We start from the raw sequence: 14,502 nt of genomic DNA, 5'->3' as shown, positions 1-14,502 counted from the left end.
TAGCTGGGGACAGAAAATAGCTTGATCAACAAATTTTTTTCACTGGTACATTTTTCTTGAATGGTGCAAAACCACCAATCAGGAGAAAAACAACACAGGGATAAAGAGAGGTGATGACGGGGGTTCAAAGATTAGCTCTCTTTAAAGAACATTTGTTCCCTGCGGATTCAGAGAGCTGATCCTGGATCACAAACTCCTCCGGCCTAAGGGATTTCTGAATGTGTAGAGAAGAAATCGGCACATAGGTGTCCTGCACCCATTCGCCATTGCCCTTGTGCTGCCGTTTACACAAGTGCAAAGTGGATATAAAATGCTACAAAATTAGAACAGTAGCGTTTCCGCTCACTTTTGCATGTGTTTATATGGCAGCACTAGGTGTAGGGCAATGGAGAGTCAGGAAAAGGAACTCAAGGCCCACAAGGAGATTAACATTCACGCATACTGGGCCTGATTCTCCTCTCACATCAGTTTACCCGAGCGTGGACTCAGGCCTCATCTACGCTTAACACTTCTAGGGCATAGCTTTCTCAGTCAGGGTGGGCAAAAAACCACACCTCCTAATGATACACTTGTGCTGACAAAATGCCCAATGTAGATGCAGCTACACTGACAGAATAGTGCTGCTTGGTTAGCACAATTGATGCTGTTCACCGAGGTAATGGCACAGTGTGGGGGGGACAACAAAGAAGGATTATGGGGTAGTAGCAGAGAGAAGGAGGGGAAGCCGGGACTGAAATAAAAGGGAGAGCTGAAAGTCAGAGTCCTGGGTTCCCCTCCTCCATAGCCCTTCCTTATAGCTTCCCCTGCTATCCTGTGTTCCATTCATATTGAGTTGTATGTTTTTTTGATGTATCCACTAGAGACTAGGAGTAGATCACCCCATTCCTGGTCCCTTATATGTCTTAGACATGGCTTATCATCCCTACATTAGGGCACAGATTTTGATAAGCAACACACAAGGCCAAACAACTGGCAGCATTATTAACGGAGCTACGCCGGAGATGAACTTGGTCCGTCATTTCATCGAACAATCAAACAGAAAGCGCAGTGCCAAGTTCTGATCTCAGCTACCCTGGTGCAGCCCCTATTGATTTCCACCCCCGTTGATTTGAATAACAAACACCAAATTTCTACAAAAGAAAGAGCCCCAGACAATAGTGCCAAGAAAGAGCCACACACGGCAAAGTCCAGAAAACAGAAGTAGCTGTGCAAACAGGTCTGTATTTGCCTGGCAACAGCCTCCTCCTGCTCCAATCCAAAACGCCTGCCAGTTAGGTGAAAATATGTCTTTGCACCTTGGCTAAGTGGTACTTCCAAGTACAGCCAATGGATAGGCAGCTCAAGAAGGAACGGCAGAGCGTGGTTGGCTGAGACTGCAGGCCGCTCAGCCAGTCCCTGCAAGGAGCACAACAAAGGGAAAAGAGGAAGCTTGCAGTTACAGCTTATACAGTAAAAAGAAAAGGAGTACTTGTGGCACCTTAGAGACTAACAAATTTATTAGAGCATAAGCTTTCATGAGCTACAGCTCACTTCATCGGATGCATCCGATGAAGTGAGCTGTAGGTCACGAAAGCTTATGCTCTAATAAATTTGTTAGTCTCTAAGGTGCCACAAGTACTCCTTTTCTTTTTGCGAATACAGACTAACACGGCTGCTACTCTGAAGCTTATACAGTCAAACTGATTTTTTCCATCTGGCTGATAAAGCCCCCCACACAACTAGTGTTATTTTTAGCAGCATTTTGCAATTGCAGCTTTACTGCAAAACTCTGGCTTGACAATGTTCTGTGCTCTTTAACCACCTTTCTGTGCAAAGAGACCCCAGTTTGCCTTCCATTCCCTTCAGACCTGTGCACACTGCAGCTCAGAGCATGGTAGCAAGGTTTAGCATCCTTAACCACTTGACCGGTGCAGTCAGGGAGTTCAGATTCTTCTCTCTCTTGTAAATCCATCGGGTCCAACTCCTCCCATATCCCTCTAGGGTTTAAAACTCTGGAGAGGCCAAAAAGTGGGGCCAGAGCCTTTTTAACTTGCCTTTTTAAATTGCACATGACTTGAGATGAAGCCAAGTCCAAGCCCCAGACTCAAATCCTCCTGGACTCTGGGGAAGGCTGGGCTTTTCCTTATGATGGTTCCATACCAGATCCAGAGCTTCAGATCTCTCAGCTTGGACTCATCTCTCAGTCCCAAATCAGAATCAAAAAATCTGAACAGCCCAAGCCTTGGCAAAATTTGATTCGAGCCTGAAATTCATAGGCAAACTCCAGAATGCAGCCCCCATTTCTCCAGGCAGCAATGCACCCAGAAGAGGCAAAGCATCAATCCATGAGCAAACTGCACATTCAGAAACTGTTTCTTCCCCGCTTCATATCCTGTCTCCTCATTTACACCTGGACAGAGAGTGTGTAAAGTTCATCACTCATTCACACCAATGGTGCTGTTGCACACTCACTTTTCACAGGTTGAATGGCGACATGAGGTGGCAAAGCAGGAAATCGGCTTCTCTCATACCAGGGTAGGTCAGGAGTCAGCAGGGTGACGTTGGCGCAAGGGAGATCAGAACCATGTCAACACGCTGCTCTACAGATCCTGTAGCCCTGCAGCTCTCCTGGACTGTTTCCTAACCAGCCCTTGCTAAGCCTGGACAGCATCGGTGAGTGAGAGGACGGGGCACCACCGGCTCTAAAACAGTTCTTTCCCCTTGGAGCCTTACCACCAGCTCACAGCAGTTCACCCCTTCCACCACGCTACAAGGCTGTATGCATGTACAGCAAAAGCAAAGGGATGGAGCAGCTTCTCCCAGGTTCATTAACCTCGGCGCAGGGTCAGAGGCGGAGGCTTGCATGGCTTGTGTGACTAGCTCGGCTGTTTGTCAGGAGCCCAGGAGTGACAGATGCCTTGAGCAGCAGCTGGGCTTTGGGGGGAAGTGGAGGCAATTAGCACTGGGACCGAGCGCTAGGGACTCTTGTGTACCCGGTGACTTGGACAAAGCCCCAAGCAGCAGCAGGTTGGGATGCAGCCTGCTCCCTGAGCTGCTTCTCCTTTTAGCCTGGTTAATGAGAGCATGCGTCTCCATTATTATCCTAGCACAGCCTCCTGGGCCCCAGGAGCTGTTACCAAGGGGGGGAAAGGGCAGGTCTCTCCTTTGGCTCCCAAAGCCCTCTCTCTCCCCCAAGCAGCCTACTAACATGCTGGTCTGGGACTGTGCCCCTGTGTCACACTGTCTCCCCTAGCAAGCAGAGCAGACCCCCTAACCCTCTCTTCCCAATATGCCCACCCTCAGTAACTTCCCAGCCCAGCTACCAACAAGCCCAAGAGGGAGGATGTGTGGTCTAGTAGCTAGAGGACAGGACTCTTGGGTTCCATTCCTGACTCTGCTACTGACTTGCTGTGTGGCCTTGCGCAAGTCACTTGCCTGTCTGTGACTCAGCTTCCTCATCTGTGAAATGGGGGTGGTAACCCTTTGCCACATAGAGCAGGGTGGGCTGTGAAGCCTCCTTCATGAATGCTTGCAAAGCAGAGAGCCTATGGTGGAAAGTGCTATAGGAGGGCAGCATGCTGCCCTGACGTGCTACTTCCTTGGGCAGGGTCGCAAAGCACTCAAGCCCCACTAGCTAACAGCAGCATGAGGGGATGTTCTGGCACCTGGTAAAACCCGCTCCTTCTATGAAAAGAGCCCCAGGATCATTAACATCCTCACAGAACAGACAAGACAAGACAAGACATTGCATTTTGACAATTCACTGCAAACACCCCCATCACCACACACACACACACACACACACACACACACACACACAAAAGAAGCAACCCGCCACACAAGCATGATCAGACTGATTTGACCCAGTTATGATTTGAACCTCTGGCTCCAGAGAGTCTGGGTATTTCAAGCCTGAGGCCCCTAGAAGCACACTATGTGCAGAGGTGGGAGGAGTTAGGCCAATTGCTGCTGGCTTTCACCTGTACCTGGAAATGCACAGACCTGCATGGCACCTGAAGATCAAGAAGAGATACATTGCCATGCCCACTTGCAAACACAAGGGCTGCTGTTATCCAAGGCCACAAACCATGGATTTTCTCTAGTTTTACCTGTCAGCCTTGAGCCTAACTCTGCTCTCACTTACACTGGTGTAAATCGCTGAAGTTAGCCCAGTGTAAAGAGAATGGAAGATCAGAATCAGGCTCTTTGTCTCACTTTACTCTGTGGTCCCTCTGAGGGCCTGAAGCCTGCCTGCTCTCTGCCCAATCCTTCTCACACCACACCTCCAACGTTTCATACGCTGACCAGCTTGGTTCAAGAGCCTTCTCCTCTGCAACTGCAGTTGCCTAGAACACTGCATCCCGTTTGAAAAGGTTTCTTTCATCCCAATCGCTCAGGCATCTCTTTGGCCCCTATAATATTGATCTCTGGCTCCTTGTCTATTCTTACCCCCTTCTTTATCCATCCCTTATTGGCTTTAGGACCAAGTGCACAGGCAAGTCCCAGAAGCTGCTTCTAACCTGCATGTGCACTCTCAGCTGCAGCGCTCCAGCTGATCATAATCTTCTCACTGTTACCTTCTACCATCCTTGCTCGTTTATTGCAGCCACCTGTTAGACTGTAAGCAGTTTGGGGGCAGGGACCATTTTTGTTATGTGTGCATACAGCACCTACTGCAATGGTGCTGGGGCCTCCAGGTACTACCACCATACAAATTATAATTCAGAATCATCATCCTGCATGGGCTCCTCCCAACCACTGGGCAGGTGCCGTGCTGTCAAGCTCCTTCTTTTGTCCAACTCCCTGCCCCCACGCCAGTAGCAAATTTAGCAGGAGAAGCAGGGCAGATCCTGCAGGTTCATTCCATCCCCAAGCCCCCACCTGACACAGGACTCCAGGCTTGGGTGAGGAATTGCCCAGTGCGTTCAGGAGAGCAGGCCTTGGTTTGTGGGAGGCCAGATGAGATTGCCTGCAAATGCTTTCCAGGTGATAGTGACACAGGCTCTGTCATTGGCTCTCCTGTGCTCCCAGTTGCTGAGGGAGTCCAGGCACAGAGTGTAGACATGTGGGAAGTGTAATACAATAGGAGTAATAATTAACGACCGTTCGCTAAGCCACTCTTTCAGGGGAAGAGAATTTTTGATGTGTGGTATGTTTTCCACTGCTTTACAGAGCCAAGGGTCATTAGCTAACAGGCCAGTGGGGTGGCTATTCCCTGAGCATCAGGTATGGGCCATCTAGACTCGCTGGAACCACGGGTTCAAACGATGCCGCCGAGAGGTCTACTCAGCCTTTCATCTGGCAAAGGCTGATAAGTGGAGTCATGTGGAGTTCACTGCGGGCGTGTGATTTTCCAGGTGCTTTCTTCAAACCCAAGTCCCGTCCCACCCCCATCCGGACAGTACAGATCCTGGGAGGTTTCTGATCAGAGCAGGGAGGTTTCCCCTGGGGTTTTGAGCCAGAATTTTACCCTGCCCATTTTTCTGTGCTCTGGCTGCAGCTTTTCACCCCAGAGCTGGCTGCACTTCCGTGGTGGGTGAAGGGATTTTTGGCTGCAGAGGGACAGAATGGGCCCAGCTCTCTCGTCAAGGGGGCAAGGGGAGGACATTAATGTTCTCACTGTGGGTGCAGTGCCCAGGGAGGCAAATGTCACATGGGGAGGATGGTCTGTGCTGCAACTCCGATGTGCCTGGGGACACAGGGGCCTTGTGGTTGACTTCAGGGGTTTGGCTCAGTTGCCAGCTCTGGCTGTACCTTACTGGGTCACAGAATGACAGTGTGAAATAATTAGGGCTGTCAAGCAACTAAAAAAATTAATTGATATTAATCCCACTGTTGAACAACAATAGAATCCCATTTATTTTAAATATTTTTGGATGTTTTTTCTACATTTTCAAATATATTAATTTCAATTATAATACAGAATACGAAGTGTACAGTGCTCACTTTGTATTTTTGATTACAAATATTTGCACTGTAAAAAACAAAAAAAAATTTCAATTAACCTCATACAAGTACTGTAGTGCAATCTCTTTATCATCAAAGTTGAACTTACAAATGTAGAATTATGTACAAAAAACTGTATTCAAAAATAAACAATGTAAAACTTTAGAGCCTACAAGTCCATTCAGTCCTACTTCTTGGTCAGCCAATCACTCAGACAAACAAGGTTGGTTACAATTTGCAGGAGATAATACTGCCTGCTTCTTGTTTACAATGTCACTTGAAAGTGAGAAGAGGTGTTTGCATGGCACTGTTGTAACCGGTGTTGCAAGATATTTACGTGCCAGATACGCTAAAGATTCATATGTCCCTTCATGCTTCAACCACCATTCCGAAGGACATGCTTCCATGCTGATGGTGGGTTCTGCCCGACAACGATCCAAAGCAGTGCGAACTGACGCATGTTCATTTTCATCATTTGAGTCAGATGCTACCAGCAGAAGGTTGATTTTCTTTTTGGCAGTTTGGGTTCTGTAGTTTCCGCATCAGAGTGTTGCTCTTTTAAAACTTCTAAAAGTATGCTCCACAATTCATCTCTCTCAGATTCTTAAACCTTGGGTCGAGTGCTGTAGCTATTTTTAGAAATCTCACATTGGTACCTTCTCTGCATTTTGTCAAATCTGCTGTGAAAAAGTGTTCTTAAAACAAACATGGGCTGGGTCATCATCCGAGACCACTATAACATGAAATATATGCAGAATGTGGGTAAACAGAGCAGGAGACATACAATTATCCCCCCCAAGGAGTACAGTCACAAATTTAATTGACACATTTTTTTAACGAGCATAATCATCATGGAAGCATGTCCTCTGGAATGGTGGCTGAAACATGAAGGGGCACACAAATGTTTAGCATATCTAGCATATAAATACCTTGCAACGCTGGCTACAAAAGTGCCATGCGAATGCCTGTTCTCACTTTCAGGTGACATTGTAAATAAGAAGCAGGGAGCAGTATCTCCCGTCAATGTAAACAAACTTGTTTGTCTTAGCGATTGGCAGAATAAGAGTAGGACTGAGTGGACTTGTAGGCTCTAAAGTTTTACACTGTTTTGTTTTTGCGTGCAGTTATGTAATCAAAAAGAATTAGCATTTGTAAGTTACAGTTTCAGGATAAAGAGATTGCACTTCAGTACTTGTGTGAGGTTAACTGAAAAATACAATTTCTTTTGTTTATCATTTTACAGTGCAAATATTTGTAATAAAAATAATTATATAAAGTGAGCATTGTGCACTTTGTATTCTGGGTTGTAATTGAAATCAATATTGAAAATGTAGAAAAACATCCAAAATTATTTAATAAATTTCAACTGGTCTTCTATCGTTATAAGTGCGATTAATCGCAATTAATTGACAGCCCTAGAAATAATATGCACTGACAAGTGGCAGCACACGGGCCATTTCCATGTGCCCTGAAATCCAGGAAAGGCTTCCCCATTCCAGCGTGAAACTGATTTGTTTGCCTGATACATAAGCATTTACAAAACTCAACCCCACAGAAGTGAAACTGTCATTCGTTGTTAGAATAGTGCAAGCAGCCCTCTGCCAAGATCTGGCCTCCACTGTGCTATGTGCTATACTGAGTCTCTCCCCTGAAGAGCTTACAATCTAATTAGACAAGACAGGCAAAGGATGGGGAAGGGAAACTGAGGCACAGAGAGGGGGAAGTGACTTGCCCACAAAGACAGAATAGGTCAATGGTCAGCCCAGGAAAAGAACCCAGGTGTCTTTGTGCCTGATTCACTAGTTCAATGGATCCATCACTTAATAACATATCCCATTCACAAAGCATCTTTTATCCTGATGAATACTGAAACATGTTCTTGATTTCCAGAATTCACTTTACCTAGCAGTGAAGTGCAACCACCTCCGGGGCAGAACGCACCAGCTGTTTAACAGCGTACAAAAAGATTATGCAACTCTTTAGGACAGGAAACAAAGGTCAACACTGGTGATTTAATTCAGCAGAGACACTTGCAGATAACACAAAATATTTGAGAAAAAAATATCTAATCAGAAAACGTTGAGGCAAACGCCACGAGAGACCTAACCTTGCTTGAAGCAGTTGCTCAGAGCCTACAACAGTCCTGAAAAGACAGGCTGCATGCATGCAATTGCCTACAGAGAAGAGCTTATTACACAAGAGCCAAAACACAAAGCACCCCCCCTCCCGATTAGCAGAGAGGCAGTTCAGATTGAGCAAGGCTGGTCTGTAGCACATGTAAGCAATAAACTCAGCAATAAGGAGTGGCATCAGACACCCCCATCGCTCCTTAGCCTCTGGTGATCCATCCACAGCCAATTAGAGGCATAAAATCGGTCACCTGCAATCTCAGCACTTTTCCTGGGCTGTTTGTGTTGCTTCCTCCCATTTACCAGCTGCTCTGGGCTGTCAGCAGCTTTGCCTGACTCACTCGGTTTGCTCTTTGCTTTACAGCAATGCTGACAAGCTTGGCAAAAGCCTGATCGAACCTCCCTTGCTACCCAGTAACAGAGACCAGCAGCCTCTAACATGCAGGCTGCACATTCTGGTGCTCAGGATGGTGACCCGCAGGGCAGCAATACTGGGCCCCTTCTATCACAAAAGCATTGACTTATTCATCCCCACACGACCCCTTCTCTACGACATCATTACTCCATGCTACAGAGGGAGACACTAAGGCAAAGAGCTGCAAGTCACTGCTAGAGTTGGGATTAAGACGCAAGACCTCACGAGTCCCAGTCCTGTATTCAGGCTACTAGGTCACGCAATCTTTAGCTGCTACTGCTCTGAGCCCTTTACATCATGCTGTGTGCCACCCTCCTGCCATTCACCTGGCTGTCCATCTGCTTTGCCCTCTGGTGTACAGCACCAGGTGGGCACTCACAAAAAGGGACATACAATAACAAGGGCAATCCCAAGACTCTGGCTTCCTCTGGATGAGGGGTGGCAGGATGGTTTATTCTCCAAGTCGACACAGTCGCTGGCCTCCTTGCTGAGGCTGACAGGACAGGGCCAACCATGGGGGTGGGTTTGGGGATGGGATATGGACACGTCTACTAGGAATGGGAATCTTAGCCCTGGTGCCCTTTGTGGGTGGTGTGTATGACACTGACTTAGCTACCTGTTTGGCATTCTTCCCCATGGCCTAGAAGGTGGTATCCAGTCCAGTACTGCAGCTCCACTGGACCCTGCCTGCCTGCCTGCCTGGACCCTTACTTGGGCAGTCTGCAGCATCTGGGAGCCTTTCCCTGTGACCTCACTAAAAGGGCAGCTCCTAGAGAGCCCGAGGAGCAGCACAGACACCTGGTGGTGACCCAGTTGTGCTTCTGGCTCCCCCTTCACTTGCCCATTCTGGAGAGGGCAGGCACTTTGAATGCAGTTCAGCAGCGCCTGCCCCAGGGCATCCACTGCTACTCATCTGGTCCCCTCTCCTCTGCTGTACAGCTCCACCATCTTCCAGTATCCAAATCCTTCCATGCCACCACTTCCTGCTTTCCTCAGGATGGGGCATTGGGCTGGGCAGCCACTCCTTCCACAGCATCTCTAGCAGGCTGCACATCAGTGTCTGCCATGCTGGCACACGACCACGGGGAAGCAAACGTGTAAACCTGTAAACCTGTAAAAGGGATCTTAAACAGACCCTGGCGCAGGGAAGATACAAAGTAGCTCCTCTGCCACTTGAGTGCTTGACGCCCCTAGAGTCAGCCCGTGCTAGTTCTCCAGTGCTGCCTGTGGCCTTGCCCCCATCCCCGCAAGGAGTTTCCAAATCTGCAGCTCTCAGTCCCACTTCCTTATAACGGATCACGCCTGTCCAGCCACCCTTTGCTTAGCACATCAGCCAGCTGGTTAGGATGCCGCAGCCAAGGAGACACAGTCCTTCCTCAGCTCTGCCAGAGGTGCGTTGTGCACTCTGCAAAGCAGACAGACAGACCCGAGCCGGGCTGTGGCTGGGCAGGCTGCCAAAGCATGTCTGGCTGATGCAACCTTATCGCTCCCCCCGTCCATCTGGACTGGTAAGCTGATCGGAGCCAAAGCCGGGGCTGCACAGGTAAAGGAGTCCCTGGAGAAACAGGGCAGGTGCCTTCTGGGACTTGCAGTTCTCTTTGTGTAGCGCATTCATAGCGCGGGGAAGCAGACGTTCCAGCATCCTCAACATCAGCTGATGCCGTGGGGAGACGCTCACTCTCTGGGTGACATCTCCCCTCTTCCTCAGCAATCTTATGCCCCAAAGCAAAAAGGACTAATGCAATCCTGGGCTGTATAAACAGGGGACTAGGGAGTCAGCGCAGCACTTTGATTTTACTCTGTGTATGGCACTGGTGAGACTCATACTAATACTGCACAGAGTTCTGGTGACCACAGTTTAAAACGGATTGACAAGGGTGCACTTAAGAGCCAGCAAAATGATCTAAGGGTTGGAGAACACGTGGAGTGTTAGCGGAGTCATTAAAAGAGGCAACGAAAAGTTGCAGCTTTAGAGAAGCACAAACTGTACCCAGGGTTGCACAACGTGCTTCGGCATGAGTGAATACCAATTACCCTGGTTTTCAGACATGCCGGGCACTTACATTTCTAACTGGAGTCCAGTGGCACTGCCAATGCTCAGCACATTTGAAAATCAGACCCCCAGGCTTAGCTATAGGGATTTTACACGTGTGTAACAACACTAATATAGCTGCAACAGTAGGAACCCCTAGTGTAGACAGTCAACAGACGTCAGAGGGGGTTTGCACTGATGAAAAATCCCTAATGTAGATAAGACTTGTGTTGGAGCGTTAAGCAGCAGCTAGAGGAAGGCTGACAGACTGTGCTCTTGAAGTGTTACTGCTGGTCCTTATGTTGGTAAGCACAATGGAAGGTATTCCTGATGCTGCAGACTGCACACCTTTCGCATGGACCTTCTGAAGTAAGAGATTTCCTTTGAGAAAAGGAGTCTTGGCTAAGAAATAGCTGGGGTTCAACAAGGAAGGCTCCCTCATGTCACTAGAAGGGTAAGGCACCAGTACAGGAGCGGTAGGCCTCATTATTGACTGATGGCATACTTCTAGAAAGTGACTTACAGATCAAAAGGAAGGAATGGACATCAAGACATCTGGTGAGTAGATGGGACTGGGAACCAGGACTCTAAGGTTTCATTCCAACGTCTCATTCTGTAGGTCTTGGGCAAATCTCTTCATCTTTCTTGTCCTTCGCTTTCCCAACCTGTAAAATGAAGATAATGCTTACCTACCTCCTGGATGAGTTATAAAGCGTAATTAACTGAAGCTTGTAAAATGTTCTGAGATCCTAGGTTAAAAAGGCAAAGTAGCCCAAACCTTTTAATCTTTAGGGCCAGTTGCAAAATCCATCTGTTGGCTTGGGCTTTTAGGCAGTGCTCCAGGAATGGGAGGGGTTTTGTTTTCTGCTTGAAATTACCAGCTGATGGAGCTAATTTACTTTAACTGTGAACAAAGGCTGTTATGCTACTAGGTGGATATTCACATGTGCAGGCTGCGGTTCCACCTCATTGCCAGGGTGCCCAGAGCCATGGCCAGGACATTTTGTCTTTAAATGTAAATAATTATGAACAAATAATAATCTAGCACCGTTCATCAGATAATCTCAAAGTGCTATACAAAAGAGGAAGATATCATTATCCCTGTTTTACAGATGGGAAAACTGAGATACTTGTAGGGGGGCGGGTAGGTGAAGTTACTTGCCTAAGATCACACAGCAGGGCAGTGGCAGAACCAGGAATAAATCCAGCGTTCTAGGTTAAGTGCTCTATCCACTAAGCTACACTGCCTCCCTTATACATCTATATGCAATTAAAGTGGGACTTTTGATTGAAGTTGGAGTTCATTCAGGCATCATATATAAAGCAATGCAATACACCTGTTAGGAGATAGCAGTGCCTTCTCTCTTGCTCGGTTATTACAGACAGATTCTGCTCTCTTTCTTTCTTTCTTTCTTTCTTTCTTTGTTTCTGGAGAGGGTAACTCTGGTTGTGGGTTTTTTAATTTTTTTTTAAAGGGAGGAGGGGACAATTGTTTGCAAATTATTGTAATTTTCTACCAAAAAAAAAATTAGAGAACCTTTTCATAAAGCTTTGAAATAAAACCAACTCATGCTATAAGGTGGAATTACAAACCCTAAATCTGTTTGACTGGTGATTACATAGTTTTGGAGAAGGAAGTATGGGCTAGTAGCCAGGAGCTATTAAATTCTTATTCAATATGTGGGTGGAAATTTCAGAAGCACCAAAGACTTTGGAGGATAAGCCCCATGAAATTCTCACTCAGTGGGATAGTCAACACCAAAATCACTACAGTGGAGCAGTGTCCCAGATGCTGCTGCAGCGCTGATAGTGCAGATGCTCTGTGCCACGGGTGGCCCACATGCGGCTCTTCAGAAGTTAATATGCAGCTCCTTGTAGAGGCACCAACTCCGGGGCTGGATCTACAAGTGCCAACTTTCCAATGTGCCCTGAGGGGGTGCTCACTGCTCAACCCCTGGCTCTTCCACAGGCCCTGCCCCCACTCCATCCCTCTTTGCCCCTCCCCTGAGTTTGCTGTGCCCTTGCTCTCCCTCCCCCCCCCCAGCCTCCTGCACACAACGAAACAGCTGATTAGGAGGGAGAGGGAGGCACTGATCCGGCAGGGCTGGGTGGGTGGAAGGCGCTGAGAGTGGGGGGGGGGGGAACTGATGCGGGGCTGCTGACGGATTACTATGGTTCTTTGGCAATGTACATTGGTAAACGCTGGCTCTTTCTCAAGTTGAGGTTGGCCACCCCTGCTCTATGCCAACCGGAGAGAGCTCTCATGTCAGTATATTAAATCCTCCTCTGTGACTGGCGGTAGCTATGTGGTGGCAGAAACTCTCCCCACCAACATAGTGCTGTACCACCGGTGCTTAGGTGTGTGTGACTTACGTCGCACAGTGGGGTGGCTTTTTCACACCCTTGAGCAACTTAAGTTATACCAACGTCAGTGCTAGCGTGTACAAGCCCTATATCTTTATAGGCTGAAAGGCAGGATGGCGATTTTGAAAGGGAGTGCTTGGTCTAGGGATCAGAGCAATGGATCAGAACTCAGAAGTCCTGCATTTTATTGCCAACTCTGCCACTGACTTTCCATGTAGCTTTGAGCAAATGAATTCACTAACCCCTTTTCCTAGCTGCTGTAAAGTGGGCATAACTTGGGTGCAGGCAGGGATAAAATAACATTTACACAGAACTCAGAAAGCACCATATAAATGGTAAATGTTATTGCTGTATTGTGGTTTTCTTTTGCTTGTGTCATCCTTAATAGGGAACCACCCAACAATTAGGCTCTGGGCAAAAACTACCTTCTCTCTCAAGCTTTAAAGGGCCCTTCAGCCAGCTTAGAGCACTGGAGCTCCAGCAAAACCAGATACAATTTTGAAATTTTTCAGTTGAAAAACATACGTACGTTTTAAAAAAGAAACCCAACCCCTTCAGGACTTCTATAAACATATAAGAGGGGAAAACTGAGCATGTGTCCAGTTTCTCCCCCTCTGCCCCCAGCAAGTCACAGTGTTTGAAAAGGGCTTTGAGACCTGACAGCTGCCATAAAGAAAACACACACATTTTCCTTTTACTAAGGTTGGTGGACCACAGCCAAGTGCTTTAGATGTAATCAATGTTGCCCACTCTGGGGTTCAAAAGCTGTGATGGCAACTGCTTCTGAACAATAACATTAGACCAGGCTGTGGTGCTTTGGGCCAAGCTACCTCCAATTTATTTTTAAATATATTTCAGTTCATATGGTCAATATCTCTTTTTTCATCAGACTCTTTTGCACTTACCCCCTAAAAGCCAGGGCTGGTCAGTTTTCATTAAAACTGTTTGACAGAAAAATGAATTTTAGCCACAATGAAACATTGCACTTACAATGCCTGCTTTCTGCAGGGGGGGGGGGGGGGGGAGGAAGGATTTTCTTTGAAAAACAAACCCAAACTCTAAAATATTTGATTGGAAATGTTGTGGGGGTGGCTCAATGCAAGCAGTAGTTTGATTGTTTTATGTCCCTGTTCTCCACAGGCTGGGCTCTGTGGCCAGACTACACCTCCCATGTGCACCGCCTTCCCCCTCTAAGAGCCCATCATGGCTACAGAGGCTCTAAGAGCCCATCCAGTCTACAGAGGAGAATACACACAGGGGACGCCCACACAACTCCTCCTATGGTGCACTGTGACAGCATTTCCAAATTTAAAATGTTAAGTTGTCAAATTAAATTTTGTGGAATTGGAATTTCTCCTGACCAAAAATGTGTTTTTTCGACCACCCTACTAACAGATGATCTAGGAGGAGAGGCACAAATAGTCATTAAGCATCTGCTATTGTACCTTGAAAATCTACCCATTAGTCTTTTTTCCTATTAAGTGCTGTTCCCTGTTTAGTTTTGGTTCATGAAGCAATTCTGGTTGGAGAAGCAAATGAATGAGGATCTTCTTGTCTGGCACATCTGGGATAAATTTGAAGTGTGTGGATGTAACTGGTTAAGTGATACTCATTCTTGACTATCAGAATTTAAAAGA

The 14,502-nt window shown here is 47.2% G+C and overlaps 1 long non-coding RNA gene across 2 annotated transcripts; it reads right to left on the bottom strand.

The window, feature by feature from the left end:
- Positions 1-7,918: 7,918 nt before the first annotated feature.
- LOC122458283 lies at positions 7,919-12,423 on the bottom strand. 2 transcript variants are annotated; one of them, XR_006278258.1, is made up of 2 exons: positions 11,025-12,423; positions 7,919-10,865 (listed from the first exon to the last, which is right to left on the bottom strand). It is a non-coding gene; the product is annotated as an uncharacterized LOC122458283 (long non-coding RNA). The 2 variants fall into 2 exon arrangements; XR_006278257.1 differs by having other exon boundaries at positions 7,919-10,372.
- Between the last annotated feature and the right edge of the window lie 2,079 nt (positions 12,424-14,502).

Source organism: Dermochelys coriacea, chromosome 19 (genome assembly GCF_009764565.3).
Source record: "Dermochelys coriacea isolate rDerCor1 chromosome 19, rDerCor1.pri.v4, whole genome shotgun sequence".
Lineage (NCBI taxonomy): Eukaryota > Metazoa > Chordata > Testudines > Dermochelyidae > Dermochelys > Dermochelys coriacea.
Note: the sequence above shows the minus strand (reverse complement) of the source record. Positions and strands in the feature narration are given on the sequence as shown.